The sequence below is a fragment of the Cydia amplana genome, chromosome 13 (genome assembly GCF_948474715.1).
Source record: "Cydia amplana chromosome 13, ilCydAmpl1.1, whole genome shotgun sequence".
In the NCBI taxonomy this organism is placed as follows: Eukaryota; Metazoa; Arthropoda; class Insecta; order Lepidoptera; family Tortricidae; genus Cydia; species Cydia amplana.
Genome location: NC_086081.1, coordinates 16,157,253 through 16,174,249, shown reverse-complemented (window position 1 = coordinate 16,174,249; position 16,997 = coordinate 16,157,253). Strand labels below are relative to the sequence as shown.

The window sequence follows — 16,997 nt, the reverse complement described above, 5'->3', positions numbered from 1 at the left end:
CCGCGGTTGCGGATGCGGATGCAGATATTCGCAACATCCCTGATTTAAAGTACCTACCTGAAGAGTTGTAGTTGTAGGAACGCCGATTCTTGAAGATATCTTCAAGAGAGTTGAAGGATAGAAGTTGAAATAGTGTTTTTCCTCTTTTTTAAGGCTACAAACTTGCACTATAAATTGGATCTTTTAACTACTTTATTACGATTTGACTCGAGTTTTTATAGAACCGTCTCTCTGCTATGAAAAGATTTCTTGAGCACCTTTATTCAAAATGAAGTTTCATTAGCGGAAAAATATGAAAGAGAATAATATTCATTTTGTTTTTTTTTGTTGTTGTTTCTCATTATTTCGTAAAAGAGTTGCTGAAGTTATTTAAAATTGCCTTAGCATTTCTTATTCTTGTGTCTTGTTCAAATAGCTTATAACATATTCTAAATATATTTACGTATTTGAAATAATATAATGTTAAAAAAAATCTTACTTATCTAGAAATGGTTTTAACCGAATAATACAAGACACAAACTCTTATTAGTTAGTATTTACATAGGGGATTATAGTTTTTTAGAAGCACATACTTAAATATCTTAAATTATTTAGATGGACGCCAATCAATACAATGGTTTATGTCAGATATTTATTATCCTACAATTTTCCACTTCAAACCCCAATCTAGACACAGAAAAGAAATTCAAATTAAACTTATCGTAAATGGATAATTTGAAGAAAAAAACCGGCCAAGTGCGAGTCGGACTCGCGCACGGAGGGTTGCGCAACATCAACAAAAAATAGAGCAAAAAAATCGTGTTTGTTGTATGGGGCCCCCCCTTAAATATTTGTTTTATTTTATTTTTAGTATTTGTTGTTATAGCGGCAACAGAGATGCATCATTTGTGAAAATTTCAACTGTCTAGGTATCGCGGTTCATGAGATACAGCCTGGTGACAGACGGACGGACGGACGGACGGACAGCGAAGTTTAGTAATAGGGTCCCGTTTTTTACCCTCTGGGTACGGAACCCTAAAAATTGGTCTTGTACCTATTAGGGGTAACTTGTAGGCTAATTTAATGATGATTGAAGTTTACGTTATTCATAAGCGTTTGTTAAATGTAACAAACCGTTGATATCGTTTGTCCTTCTCCGTCATTTTCATATTTTTGTTTCTTACACAGATAAATATTTAACAGAGATTTGTAGGCTCCTGCTAAGTTTCGAAAACAAGGGCGATAGAGTTTCCGATACATGTTTAATGTCGATAGTTAGGCATACCTTTCATCATCAAACCGCGACTAAATTCTCAATCCTAATTTCACAAAACGCCGCCACCGAAAATTGCCTCAAAATTCTAGTCGTGTCACTTCAAAAGCGTCTAGCCGGCGATTTTGTTTAATTATTTCCACAAAGATTTATGCGAGCGTCAACGTCAATACGGGCGGCGGCCCGGAAAATAACTTGCAATTTATTCCTTGCGACTATCTATTTTTGGGGACGTTCAAACTACGAGTGACGGGACGTTTTAAATGGGTATCCGGGACAGTGCGGGGTGTTTTGTGACTGGACGTTTTTTGCCATATCGGCGAAAGTATATCACTAGATTGTGAATGTACTGGAGTCGGAATATGGAAATGTGGGCTGCACAGTGCACAGTGTTGTTACAAAATACCGAGTTTGTAGAATTTACATTTTAGACAAAGATCAATTTGATCAATTTTTCTTCGGGAATACCGTTACAGGGCAAAGAACACTCGTATTTGTATACGTAATTTATTCGGACACGCTCAAAAAGCGGCCAAGTGCGAGTCGGACTCGCCCATGAAGGGTTCCGTATTTAGGCGATTTATGACGTATATAAAAAAACTACTTACTAGATCTCGTTCAAACCAATTTTCGGTGGAAGTTTACATGGTAATGTACATCATATATTTTTTTTAGTTTTATCATTCTCTTATTTTAGAAGTTACAGGGGGGGGGGACACATTTTACCACTTTGGAAGTGTCTCTCGCGCAAACTATTCAGTTTAGAAAAAAAATATATTAGAAACCTCAATATCATTTTTGAAGACCTATCCATAGACACCCCACACGTATGGGCCTGATGAAAAAAAAAATTTTTGAGTTTCAGTTCGAAGTATGGGGAACCCCAAAAATTTATTGTTTTTTTTCTATTTTTGTGTGCAAATCTTAATGCGGTTCACAGAATACATCTACTTACCAAGTTTCAACAGTATAGTTCTTATAGTTTCGGAGAAAAGTGGCTGTGACATACGGACGGACAGACAGACGGACAGACGGACAGACGGACAGACAGACAGACAGACATGACGAATCTATAAGGGTTCCGTTTTTTGCCATTTGGCTACGGAACCCTAAAAAGGTTAAGCTTCGCTTCTTCTATTCTACTGATCTTCTGTAAGTGGAGTATGTGTAGGAACAAGCGCAACAATAAGAAGTGGCGAAAGAGCTTATACCAGCCAGCCTATTATGGATAGCTTTATCCATCTTTATCCACGTGATAAAATAACTGTCACTGTTTAACACCGTGGGAAAGAAAGTGACGGACACCGTTTTATCACGCTGTCACGTAGACAAGAACGACCATCATATCCGTACTGGACGGTTTTCTCCAAATTAACCATACAGCAGGCAGATTAAGAACAGCTACTCCCATAGCTCCATCTTTGGAATTTGGCTATGAATCTGAATTTAAATATAGTTAACATAGGTACCGTTTATCAATTCATATAACCTTACTGTTGCCTGTTGCCAGAGACAAGCTGTTGCGTAACCTCACTGCTGCCTCAATTGATTAAGTTTTTAAAAATTTTATATCACTTTCACAGAGCCATTGATTAGGAATTTCGGCAGCAAGTAATTGTCAATACACAACTTCTGATGTACGCTACTATTAAATTGTAAAACGGGACATAATCGCGTATGTAAGTTTTAAGATTTACTTCCGACGTTTCTAGGACGGCGTCGTCCCATGTGGTCTCGGAGAAGACTGGCTAAAGTTGACATCAACATCATCCAGCCGCGCGAGTTTTTCGAACTACCCGCACTGGGTCTTGTTTATCAGCTTGACTCGTTTATGAGAAACTAATGTTTGTTTAAATAACGTGTAAAATCGTGAGAGTTTAAAGCAGTGTCATGTACTATTCGTAAACCTTATCGCTACGACATAAGGTCCTATGGACAGTGTGGCTAATATGTAGTATTGTAGGTGCAACTTGTATTCACAGCAGGAAGAGTAATGGCGCGGCGTCGGCAGTAATCCAGGTGCAAACAAATCGACGCAGTAAATAGTCGGATAAAAAACCATTTTTCATGCCTTCGACGTTCATTTAAATGGGTGTTAACAGAGATATGGAAACAGCAGGCGTACCTGGAACAGAATCGAAATGTCCCTCTGTGAGTGATATTTCAATATTCAAGACCTACCATTTAAGATTATATCCGGCCCGATTCGAACAATGCTTATAAGTGGTCGCAGCGGTAAAATACCGATCTGAAAGTGTTAAAAGTGACAATTCTTCAACCAATAAACCTCACTTTTGACACTGATAGATCGGTATCTAACCGATGTGTCTTCTTATAAGCATTGTTTGAAATGGACCGTGTGTGTATGTTCGTCCCGGAACTTTTTATTTTTAGCGAGAGACATCCTTTAATATCGAATTCGTTCTTGTTGGCCTTCTGTGCCTGAGTGTATTATGGTTGTTAACCGTTTTGACGTTTAACGTTTCCGATACGTACGTGCTCGCTTTGTTGCGGCAAGGTTCCATGTGTTAACAATGGAGCATTTAATTAATCATGCTGTTAGTACTTTGTCATTCTCACTTTTGGCTATTAGTCGCGGTTTAATTTAATTTCGGAATTATTGAGCGCTTTTGATTGTGGGTTGCTGATTGGGTTTTATATTGTTTACACGAGTTGAGCATAGGTACTATTCAAATGTGTATGACCCATTAGCTGACCCATGTGTATGACCCATGCTTCTGTTTACGATTCTCGAAACATGTTGAGCGATAATCGACTTAAATAACATATGTAGGTCTACTACATTTCTGTGCTACTTCCTTCTACGTACTTAATATATTCTGTAGATTCCATTATTTGAAATGTTTACCACCATACGAAAGCTAATATCATAATAATAATTACTAAGTTCCTCGTAAATGTTTATCCACGACCACGTAAGCGGAATTTAGATATAATCAACACACTGCGATCATCGCATTACGGCGTTTAATTAAATTTGGTAAATCATTATTTTGGTATCCGTATGATTAGGTGCTGGAGGCCGATTTTGTATCAACGATTTGGTAAGATTTCTGTTTTGATACGACCTCGAGTCCACGGACTGAACGCAAGCGGCGCCCGGGGCGGCGAATGGCAATAGGGAGTATTACTGCAATGTTTTGCCGCCAAAGTGCAACACTAGCGACGTAAGTATACCCTAGAGGGCCTAGAGTAACTTATACATACTGTACCTTAAACTGTTTTTTGACAAGTTTTTACAGACAGTCAAAATATGACATTGTTTGTATACAAAGGGGTCTACCGGGTAACGCGAAATCGAAACTTAGCTATCCGCGTCTTTATCGCTCGAATATGCAAGAGTGATAGAGAGGTTAGATAACAAAATTTCGACTCTCTCGTTTGCAGTGGAGTGGAGTTTGCACAATCTAAGGGTTGTGACACTTGTGACTTATTGAGGGAGTGGCGCCCCTTACGCAGACTTTCGCGTAATATTCCCGGATATTCAAGGCCATTCATGCATTGTAATATTTAAAACTTTCGCATTTTGAACACATATTAACTCATATTTATAGATGGGTTTATCGCGGTCTATCCCAATAGACCCGTCTATAAATGTGAGTTAATTAAGTATGCACTCATGCATTGCACTCTGCATTTTGGTACGGCTTCGATTTAACGCGAGTCAGTTCGTCCGATTAACAATCACATTTAGGCGAATCAGGTGATATTCGCTATCGCTTCGCCATCGAATCGCTTTGTGTCTCTCTATCACTCTTCCATATTAGTGCGACAGTGACAGTTACGTTTCGATCGCTACGGAGCGTAAGCTATAGATATGTTGGCTACGCGGCCAGAAGTGCGCAGCGCGAGCGAGGTGCCCAATGAGACGACTCTAGATATCATTTTGATGTCAGAATATAAGTTTGAATTGGCCTCTATGCTCGAAACGCAAGCCGAAACGCACTTGAATACGATGTCTAATCTAGTTTGGTGGATGGGAATTAACGCTACGCGATATGTTAGGTTATTAACAGTAATTATTGGAGTTATTAATAACTTGTGAGCTGCATTAATTAGAAAGGAGGAGAGGGGTTATTTTTAACGATGGTAGACTTCACTCTCACCTTAATATGCACCTACTACTTATTACCTATTCCATCTAAAAAAAATTGAACGAATAGTTTAAGTTCCAAATTTTTAGGGTTCCGTACCCAAAGGATAAAAACGGGACCCTATTACTAAGACTCCGCTGTCCGTCCGTCCGTCCGTCCGTCTGTCACCAGGCTGTATCTCACGAACCGTGATAGCTAGATAGTTGAAATTTTCACAGATGATGTATTTCTGTTGCCGCTATAACAACAAATACTAAAAACAGAATAAAATAAAGATTTAAGTGGGGCTCCCATACAATAAACGTGATTTTTGACCGAAGTTAAGCAACGTCGGGCGGGGTCAGTACTTGGATGAGTGACCGTTCTTTTGCTTGTTTTGCTCTATTTTTTGTTGATAGTGCGGAACCCTCCGTGCGCGAGTCCGACTCGCACTTGGCCGGTTTTTTTTTCGTTTCTCGTAAATGGTGATTGCGTTATTTATAAACGCTTGTCAAGCAGACCCTTGATAAATGTTTTTGTCCTTATCCTTCATCTTATGGGACAAAATTAAAAAAGTTTGGGAAGTTTTATGACTTGGGGGGTTAGTGTTTAGCTAGGCCCATTCTGTTTACCATTAACATGTATTACACCGGTATTAAATAACTACAATTACTTAGGTAATACTTTGTGGGAACGTGTGATGATTATTATAATTTCATGGCACTTCTCAAAGGCGAGTGGCCATTACTGAATGTCGCCGTACAATTCACGCGGCAGCCTAATAGTTTTCGTGTGCCTGGCGTGTCATTGTGACTGCTTACCGAGTACAGTAATACCTTCACCCTGATAACATTTTACTGAACATATATATTCAGTGCCAACAGGGTCTCTATTAACTCACATTTATAGACGGGTCTATCGCGAAATTTATATTTTTTAATTTATTTTACATGTGTTCAAAACCCGAATGTTTTAAATATTATAGGGTCGCTATTGTTACCCAAAAAGTATCAAGTCATAATTTATTTTGTTCAGAAACGCTCCACTTTTCAGGATTGCCAGGCTACGAAATCGCGGAGTGAGCCACTCCTGAGGGGTTACCGCGAAAACCGTTTTTCGCAAATTACGGGGATCTTTCTCTTTAACTCCAATGAACACATAATTAGAGTGACAGAGAAAAATGCCCGCAATTTCGATTTTCGCGGTTGTAGCCCTTGCTTTGGGTTATATTTCTAGAGATCAAGCTACTCTGGTTAGTAGTACGAGTACCTAACTCGCCCGCGCCAACTCAGTCAGTGTGACCACGGTCTTATCGTGTGCTTGCAAGTAATTTTCCTGCCGTTGCAAGCTAGGACCATTTAAATTATTACTAGAATGATGCGGTTTTGCACTGCAGCTGGCACGAAGGCGCAGATTGAAAAAGTATTTTAATTTTTGTCGTGTGTTTTGTTCTTTTGAGCTCTTTTTAGGCTGTAAAGGGGCCCACTGATTAACAGTCCGCCAGACGGTATTGGCCTGTCAGTTAGAACAAAAAGTTGACAGTTCCGAACAACTGACAGGCCGTTACCGTCCGGCGGACTGTTAATCAGTATGGGCCCCTTTAAAGGAGGAAAATCTTGATTTGTACAATTTTGAACAATTTGAATTTGTCGTTTAAGGTTATTAGGTAATTTAAAAAAAATGCTTATTAAGGATTACCAAAAATAATACAAAATATTTTTTGATGTATAGTCAAAATTATGCTAGACTTGAAAAAATTTTAGTTTATGTGACTGCTACATAATGAGAGGCATTAAAATACGAGTGTGGGTTTAAGAAACGAACGTTAGTGAGTTTCTTAATAGGATCACAGGATTGTTTTAATGTCTAATTATGTACAGTTACATACATTACTTTATCTAAACACATACTTAAAACGAATTAAAAGATAAACTATACGTCAAATGACGGTGAATGAAAACTTTTTTCACGCATGTCACGCATCCATCGTTTTTTTTTTAATTCCTAGACAAAAGAATGAAGTCCCTATTGTCATGTCACTCGAGATCAAATATCGTGCGGTTTATATTAAAAAACATACTAAATTGACGTTTCGTATCGATAACGTTCATTTAAATGTAAATTTAAAAAACACATTTTAACCTTACAAAAAATATAGTTATGGGTATACTCCTGTGCCATATATCCCTACTAGAACGAACGCCTGCTAAATAATTTATTTCACCTTGTAAGCCAGATAAACCACATTAATGACTGTTTAGGTACCGTAGTTTGTTATTTTAGTTTTTAATTGAATAATAATTATAGCCTTATTAAATTTACTTGCAACTTTTGCACTTATATAAAATTTGTACCTTAGCGTGTAGTTGCGTTCTCTCGGAAGGGTTTCCACGGAAGACCAGCGTCGAGATCCTTAGATGGTATCTTGACATTACGCTGAGTGGAGACCTTTTCAGTGACGCTTAATAATAAATTAGTTCTGTTGTCTCATGTAATTCCTAAATTTAAGCGTTTTCTGAATAAATTTCTTCTATTCTATTCTATTCTTCTATTCTATAACTGTTTTAATATCTGTGGATACTAGAATAGAGACCCAGTTGAGTTTTGACTGCTGTTCCAATTTTAAACTCATAACGATACAAAAATGGTCTAGCAGGCTAAGCTAACAAGATTGGCCCCCGCAAGGGATTTGGTTGTAATTTGAGGTGCAGTAGTGGCAGGTCCTAAGAACACTGTATGCAACTATGCATAATATCAGATATATGAAAAAATAAGTTTGAAAAAAAGAACATACGTTCGTAATTGTTGTTTTTTGTCATGACGCACCACGATTTTTCAAAATGTTTTAAAATGTATACGTAGTTGACAATTGCGACTTATCAAGTAATTTTTTTGATAGTTGTGTCTCCGCGAGAAGTGGCACAAAAGTGAAGCGAAAAAAAAAAAAACATTTTTTTCATCCAATTTCAAGGAAATGAATGTCTGTAAAAATATGCATTATAAACCCCATTTTATGCTCCTTCATTCTGAATTTATTTGGTTACTCTCGCTTGCTTGGTTTAGATGAAATAACCGTTTAAAAATTACCTTGATATTTTGACATTTTCATGGATAAGTCTGGAACAAAAGAAGATCGAAGGCTGATATTATGCATACAATGTTCTTAGGACCTGCCACTACTGCACCTCAAATTATAACCAAATCCCTTGCGGGGGCCAATCTTGTTAGCTTAGACTGCTAGACCCTTTATAAACGTTATAACTATACAGTACAGATTTTCCTACTACCACAGATAAGAAAGTTCTCATAGTAAAATTGGTTGTAATAAAGCAGGTCATTTCCTACGGTTTCTGAACGCATTATAGAGCACTAATGACGTGTGTAGATAAAGTAATTTTACCCATCATAAGTAATCGGTTCGCATCATATTTTTTTTTCAACCCACGCAAAAATAGCTGCGAAAAATCTTTTACTTTCGTCGAAATAAACTTTTTTAAGCTTGAAATTTGGCGCGTCATGAATTTTAATACTTATCCTTTCCATTATCTTTAACTATATATTATTAGTTATTAGCAATATCGTCGAAAGGCGCGCGGACAGGAGTTTTGAAGTTGATTAAAAATAGGTGTGCACGATGGTCATAAAATTATTAATTCATAGTTTGATTAGTTTGAAATAGTTGCAAACTCAAATAGGTGGTAGCCAAAATTATGCAAATATTGAAAAACTAACTAAAGTGTGAAGTTCTCCAATTAATTTACTACTATAGTTAAAGTAAGTAAATATTCTTTATTGCACCAATAACACACATTTACATACATGTAAAACTACAAAGAAATTTTAACGGAAAATAGAACCAGGTAACAACAGGCGATCTTATCGCTGAAAAGCGATCTCTTCCAGACAACCTTTAGGTAGCAGGAAATATAGTACTCATACAAAAGTCAACAGGTAGTGCAAGTAGCTAAATATAGAGACTATTAAACACAAACACACATATAATCGAAATCTTCAATTTTTTTACATTTTAACTAGAGTCACACTCAACACATCTGTTTCGCTATCTAGACATAATATATGGCACTCTAGTTAATAATGTAAAACATGGAAGGTATTTAGATTAGTGTAAATTACCCCGCAGTCTAAATGGCCCCCCTGCACCTTTTATTCAAAGTTGACAAAAAATATTCTAGTTTATACTAGAAATTCGGAGAGGCAAGAATTTAAATATCATTTCTACACCCTAGGGTATTATTAGTTGTATAACTCCGTCGGAACGGGCTCGGAGCAAAGTATACTTAGCGGAGTTTTTAGTTAGACATAGACAGGCATCGGTAGGCGACGGGGCAGAAAATGGCTTCTCGCAACATTGCACAGCGTATTTATGTTGCAGCATGGCCACTTGTACCAACTTCTGATTGGCTAGGACGATTTTTATTTTATTGTCGATTTTCGTCAGAATTCGATATACATAATTTAGAGAGTTTCTTATTCTGTACAACAGTTAGTGTTTTTTAATCTTTTTCATGACGTGACTTAGTATGTGTTACAAAATGTTTGGCTTATGTATTGCCGTATAACAATTTCACCGACTGTCTTCTTAAAAATCTTCCTCGAAGTTACGAAAAGATATTATGGTATTTACGTAACTCAACGTAATATTAAGTAACGTGAAGGGGGGCAATTTCAACTGCGGGATAATGTCAACTAGTCGAAATATCTTCCTTGCTTTACATACATACTGTCCCGCCAATAGGTTATAGGTGTAATAATAACTTATAGGTTTTGAGTCCTCTCGACTAAATGCCTAAAAATAACGACGTTTAAAACCCAAGTGAACTAGCTGCTCTTTCCACATCGCCAACACTGTATTATTAAAAAGGTGGGAGATTTTTGACATCCAATGAATAATGCGGTTATTCCGGGCGTTTACGGGCTGCCGACAGTTTTCAGTAATTGGGTTTGGTATGCTCATACAATTTTAAGCTGTTCCGTGCAAAATATGCTGTTACTTGTGAAAAACACTAGATGGAAAGTAATCGGTACATTGGCAATTAAGGTACCTATCGTTTGAAAAGACTACACTAGAATTACTGCAGCAGTATTGCAGTGCGACATTACTGCCGAGAGCATTAGAATCAGAATCAGAATCAGAATCAGCATCTGCCATATGCATATGCAGTCGGCAGTAATAGTGCAATACTGCTGCAGTAATGCTAGTCTGAATCTGAACTATACCTTTAAGGTTAGATTTGCACATTGATTAGTGTTAAGTGCGAGTTCGTATAATATTTGATATTTACGTTACTTAAGTAATTAATGTGTAAATCGGGCCTCACATTACTCCTTCGCAATCTAATTATTATAGAAATAGAGGTATATATAATAAGCATATTATGTCACTAACTCATACGAATCAAGTAGGTATAAATGTTTACAGCCATGTTCAAACTTTAAGATACGTCAAATATAAGATATTGAAATGATATGGAGTGTGTACCTAATGTGCTAAATAAACGTATCGAGTTTTTAAGGAAAATAAAACTAGAAAACGCAAAAAAAAATATTTTGTACATTTTATTTCAGACAGTGGAATATTTTATTACGAACTTTACTGTATTGGAATGATCTGTCTTCTAATAATTGACTTCTAGTTTGAAACGAAAACAATAGTATGTGATTTTTCATTCTGACTTGATCGCCACGTACCCAATGCAAGGGTTTTACTGCCCAAGTGCCCAGGTCATAGTTATTAATGAAACGTGCATGAATGGCGCAGTAAAATCAAAACAGCACAACAATGTAGCAGTCAAGATTAGCTTGAGTAAGGTGACCATTCGGCTGTACACAATTACAACATGTTTATTTTTATTTCCCAAATACACAGTTCTCACTTTCAACACATAACAATAAAATTCAAGTAAAATTTAAACTTATACTTACTAAAACAAAAAAAAAACCTAATAAAAAAAAATAAACACGTATTCGGCTGTATGTTGATGTAAACATTTTTAGTTCGTGAAACAGTCCCTACCAGGCGTAAAAAGCTGTTTACAACAAAAAATTATAATTTAATATTATTAATACACAAGAAATTAAAAACTTACACTAAAGAGATTCTTCTAAAGGAACACAAGATTGCAGTACACTACAGCTGACCAAAGTACAAATTTGCATATTACTAGTAGTTCGCTCTGAACAGACACCTCGCGATGCCGATGCCATACATGTATTTTTATCTTTCTAATTATTTTAACTCCAGACTGCTTCTTCTCATTATTGAAGTTAGAGAAACTGGGAGAAAATGGGGTCAGTACTACTGACTCACTGACTCAGAAGGAGCAAAACTGACATTCAAACCTCGATAATATTTTATTTTTACATATGCAAACTGAATGGACGTTTGTATTTTAGTTTTTATTTTATTTTGGGTAGTTCCATTTCATAACTTAGATTATAAACAGGAAATCCCACCTCACCCCGTAGTCCCTCGTAATTGGGGTGAGATGGAATTTCATACAAAGGTGATTTTGGAAGAATGTTGGATAGATTTTTTTTTATTATGAGTATTAAGTACTCTCCATTTTAAATTGGAATACATTATTTTTGTAGCAGTAGCCTTAAAATTCCATCTCACCCCCCTCTCATCCCTTCTCTCCCCATTTATAACCCAACTCTCACCGCGAACCCTACTCACCCCATTTTACGGTACATAAAATAAAAGTCAATGTATCTTATCTTGAAAAGTTCAACCCTACTTGACCTAGGATCAAGTACCTCTCTTAAACAGACAAAATGAATAACTTCTAAGGTATGAACCTTTTTTACTTATAGGTAGCCTAAAAATTTCATTGCACACAAAAACATATCACAAAATTTCAAAATCATGGCCACCCCAGCTCCAAGTTAAATGTAACGTCCAACAACACGGAGCGTGTTAAATTTGACTAATCCCATCAAATAGGCCAACTTAAAGGGCTTGGAACCCTTTACGACCTTTACGGACCCGCTAGGGTTAACATTTTAGGGTTCCATAAATTAGATCTCTGTATATTTCCTGTATAGGTCCTACAGTAGAAGTCAACATTTTAGAGCTTTTTTGCTTTAAATATTAATTTTACTAAGCTTTTTATTGGCTTCATCGTAACAAAATATGATTTTATTAGCATTTAACCTAAAAAAATATCTGGCAATACGTGCCTCATGCTTGTACAAACGTCAGTAAGTATTTTAAAGTAACAGCCATATTCGCACCTTATAATACGTCAAATATAAGATATTGAAACGATTGTATCGCATATGTCAGTGTTAAACAAGTGTCAAAAGTGACGTTTTTGTTCGAAGAAACGTTCTTTTGAACGCTGCTTTTGTAATATTTTAATTTACAGACAGAAATCGTATGTTATTATAAAATCAGAAAATCACATATATATTCGCACTATTTCCCGGTCATAGACTAGGAATCCTCTAGACGGAGTTTAGAGCAATTATTTCATGAAACCGATGCTGCCAAACATACGGGGCTGCGCTGCGGGGGGAGCGAATCCCGTGCTGTGATTGGTCCGGTAAAAGACATGGACCAATCACGGCACGGGATTGTGAGGGCCTACCGCGAACCACCTTCGACGTATTGCCTCTCTGTCGCACTTGTAAATTCATACGTAAGTGTGACATAGAGGCAACACGTCGAACGTGGTTCGCGGTAGGCCCTCTGACACTTTGACTCGAAGATGGAGTAAAACTACCGTATATAGTGGCAGAGGGGGTAGCGTTACTATGCTCAGTCTAGAGGATGTCTTGTCTGTGGTCCCGGTAGTCCCCAAAGGCCCGATCCGTGTACATACATCGTTTGTTTAGGCTGATCCTGTTTGCCGCGCGTATATCGCCATGCAAATTGATATCTGTCTCAGGTAAACAGGGGACTTTATAATTGAGTGGAGGTTTTTATAGGCCGCTACCTATAGGTAATGTGATTTTTTTAAATCATGTCAGTGATATATAAATTGAGAATTAAATATTACTTACAGGTAAGACAATTATACTCCACATAACGTCGCTGTGCGTGCAAAAGTCGCCATGTGTTTTTAACCTACTTTTCAGGAGACACAAAAAATATATTTTAAATCATGTCAGCTATATAGAAATTGAGAAATAAATATTATAGCTAAGAAAATTTTACTCTGATCGATCTAGTCCCACAGTAAGCTCAATAAGGTTTGTGTACTAGATGACGATATACCTATAGGTATATATAATATTATACATATTTATAGTTATATATATAGAAAAAATCTATAGCTCAGGCACAAATATTTATGACAAATATAGTAAATTAAGCTTAGAAACAAATTAAAAGTTGAAAATGTTACTGTCTTGGGTGGGACTTGAACCAACGACCGCCGAATCGCTAGCCCAGTGCTCTTCCATCTGAACTACCAAGACCTTACCCAATACAGTGAATATTTCCACCTTATATGAGCCTTGGGCCCAATATACACTTATTTTTTTACTTACGTAAGTAGGGACACAGCTATACTACAGAACGAGATTATGAATATCGTTATCTCATTCTAACAAATATCTTTGTCCCTACTTACGTAAGTAAAACTTACAAGTGTATCTCGGGCCTTAGGGCTATGTAAAATGTGCAGAACAGCCTGACTGGGGAAGTAACTAAGACTTTACAGAAGACGACATAACACTGCTACTTACTTTGTAAACTAGCAGGATAATGTACAGTTGCCATCAGATATATTGGAGCGGTCGAGGTGCTCACAAATATCTAACGCCTCCACAATAAAGGCGTGTTCAGATATTTGTGAGCACCTTGGCCACTGTAGGTACAGTGGGCCAAGAAAGTGGTCTATACTACCCTACGGTTGAGGTTCGTTTGAACGCCATGAGACAACAAAAGCCCGTACCATGAGTCACTGACAGTGTCAAAACTGACATTATTATACGCTATCGAGAACGTAATTTACTTTCTATACATCTCGTTTGCACTTATATGCGAGTAGGAGAGAGATGTATAGAAAGTAAATTACGTTCTCGATGGCATTTATGTCAGTGCCAAACTGATGGTAGCCGTAAAGGTCGATTTACTTTAAACTCCGTTAGAAAAGTCAACCTTAGCGATCGTTAGATCTCGTAGAAACTTTTGTCTAAACTGGTAGACCACTTTCTTGGCCCACTGTAATGTACTGTTAGGTATTCTAAATCTATGGTTAGGTAGTGAATCTTTGTATGCTTATAAAAAGTTGAAAATTATCTTGTGACCGCACACGCACACATTCATAAACTGCGACATGACGACTGCTAGCCATCAGACTGTGTACACATTTTCCACCGCCGTGGTTTAAAAAAGAAAAAATAGAGAAACCAGTATAGGTGAAATAGGAGCTGAAATAAGGCACGAAATGAAGTTCCACCTGAACACAAATAAATCAGGTGGCGTGCGCGGAATCACGTCCGATCTAACGCAGCTTGTTAACGCGGGTAAACTCGTTCGTCCAAACGGTAGTTACAGCCCGTTCGACTGGTAAGGGTGCGTCACAGCATCACTGATTAAGCTTAATAAATAAGTTGAGAATAGGTACTCGTCCGATCTAACGCAGCTTGTTAACGCGGGTAAACTCGTTCGTCCGAACGGTAGTTACAGCCTGTTCGATTCGTTAGGGTGCGTCACAGCATCACAAAGCTATAACCGCGAAAATCGTACTTCGTAAATATAGTTACCTAGATAATTTCTTTATTCATACCCACAACATACATGGCATTGACAAAATACATGTCACTAAAAAGTACAAGATAAGAAAATGCAAAAACAACTTAATTACTAAAAACTATTTACTACATATTACTTTATGAAGCCATGTGTCGTGGCACAGAAAAGGCGCTGGCTCAGCATTGTGATGCGGCAAGCCACATCGCTGGTATTCAGCCAGTAATAGTATAAATATCGAGCAACTAACTTTGTCATTCTAATTAAGTTTTAATTGGAGTAAAAGAGACAGATGCCCGAAATTTGCGAACTTTCGGATATTAAGCCAAATAAGTTGAGAATACATGAACGATCTAACGCAGTTACACGGAACTTGTTTGTCCGAGCGGTTGTTACAGTCCGTTCAAGTCGTTGGGATGCGTCACAGCATCACATCTTAAGCAGAATAAATAAGTTGAAAATAGACGTACGAGCTGACGCAGCTTGTTACGCGGAACTTGTTCGACCGAGCGATAGTTACAGCCCGTTCGACTCGTTAGGGTGCGTCACAGCATCACATGTTAAGCAGAATAAATAAGTTGAAAATATACGCACGATCTAACGTAGCTTGTTAACGCGGGTAAACTCGGGCGTAGTTTACAGCTGTTCGACTGGTTCATTTCGCTCAGATCTGTGCATTAGTGCGAGCGAGACGCCCACATGAATGATAGTTTACTGATATGATTCAATATCGGTTTGATGTCAGGTGCACGTTCAAATTGGCTTGTGTCTATGAAAAAGTTGTGGGAATTATTTCACGCACCCAAGTTTAGCGCACGCGTTATTTCCCGGGCCGTTATAATCGGAAGACGCTATTTATTCAGTGATTGCGTATTAAGATTAATAAATGTTTGAATTATCCATAAACGCTTATAATTTAGGTTTTAGGTTATTAAATGGAATACTTGAGCAAAATCGACCATTTTATTTAACATCAATAAGACTTTGAAATCCGGAAGTTGTAATGGGAAGTACATACTTATGAATAAATTTGACTGCTACCTACTATAGTCAAAAATAAACTGTACCTATTATGACTGTATGGTTGAACTTTGGAGTGCAATAAAATTAAAAAAAAAGAATACAATACGTATTATTGGTACAAGGAAGAATCACGGGCGACTGACATCATTCAGATATCATTTTAATGTCACAATGTAAGTCTGAATTGGCCTCCCATTAATTTTGTTAAGTAGTAGCCATGACGTAAAATTTTATTACATTGGCTAGTTGGCAACAACGCGGTTAAAATGTAAATTATCCACTTGTAATGTCACAATGCAGGGACAAAGGCACGATTTGTAAAGGAATAAAAAATCACGTTAACATAATTGCCCAAGAGCGAACTATTTATAATAATTAAGTTACGCTGGTAAGTTTTAGAACTGAAAAAGAAGTTCCAATTTATTATTTAGCGTAGACGTAGGTACTTGCAATTGAACCACAGGCCAATTCGAATATACACTAACATCAGAATGAAATTTGAATGATATCATTGAGTTATCGTGCATATTTCCACCTTGGGCGTTAACTTTTGAAGCCCTCACTGCGCCCGGGAGTTTATTTTCGAAACCTTCGCTTCGTTCAGGATTCAATGTGCGCCCTCGCCGTAAATATGTCATTTTGTTCCTTTGTTGATCTAATTTACTATTTAAATATTCATATATTATTTTATATGTTCGCGTGTTTTTTCAACTCAGTCAAACAACTGATTTTCAAATTCCCCGTAAAATATGAAGGCGTGTCGCTCCAAGTAATTAGACATTTTGATAAAGCACTCGACACAAAACATTAGAGCAAGTTTAAATGGTTTTTAGCACGATAGTGCTCACGTGTGGTCACGCCATGCGCAAGTGAGGCATCACCTTTATTTTTATTACGATCGTTTGTT

At 37.2% G+C, this 16,997-nt stretch overlaps 1 long non-coding RNA gene across 1 annotated transcript in view; it reads left to right on the top strand.

Moving 5' to 3' along the window:
• The first annotated feature begins 1,910 nt into the window (after nucleotides 1–1,910).
• The window catches only part of LOC134653615 (uncharacterized), a 119,222-nt gene continuing 104,135 nt past the window's right edge, over nucleotides 1,911–16,997 (top strand). The window contains exon 1 of the long non-coding RNA XR_010097271.1: nucleotides 1,911–2,110. This is a non-coding gene — a long non-coding RNA (uncharacterized LOC134653615). The remainder of the gene's footprint in view (nucleotides 2,111–16,997) is intronic.